The sequence below is a fragment of the Seriola lalandi genome, unplaced genomic scaffold, assembly GCF_002814215.2.
Source record: "Seriola lalandi dorsalis isolate HSWRI2012SDOR001 ecotype SW California unplaced genomic scaffold, Sedor1 jcf7180002054423, whole genome shotgun sequence".
NCBI lineage: Eukaryota > Metazoa > Chordata > Actinopteri > Carangiformes > Carangidae > Seriola > Seriola lalandi.
Genome location: NW_019524976.1, coordinates 51,220 through 51,598, shown reverse-complemented (window position 1 = coordinate 51,598; position 379 = coordinate 51,220).

The following is a 379-nucleotide window of genomic DNA, read 5'->3' as shown; positions in this document are numbered from 1 at the left end:
ACACACACACACACACTCACCTTCCCACCATTTATCCGTTCTCCCTCCTTCCAGCTGATAACTTCAGATAGACTTGTCAGCACCCTCTCATTGGCTGAACTCCTCCTCTCTCTCTCTCCTTGTTACTAAAACACATTAGCGTCTCTCTGTCTCAGATTATTGCAGTAACACAGCAGTGAGTCCATCTACACACACAGGTGACAAATAATGAACACTAACTGTTCATACTTCCTTGATGGCATGGCGTACTGGGAGCTCCACCTGGTATGAGAATTTAAAACAGAAACCAGACAAAACTGTAATGATGCATTTTGTAATATTAAAGGCCCATTCAGTCTAAAGGTCTCCGTCCATGTGTAGTTTGATTATAGATCAGGTC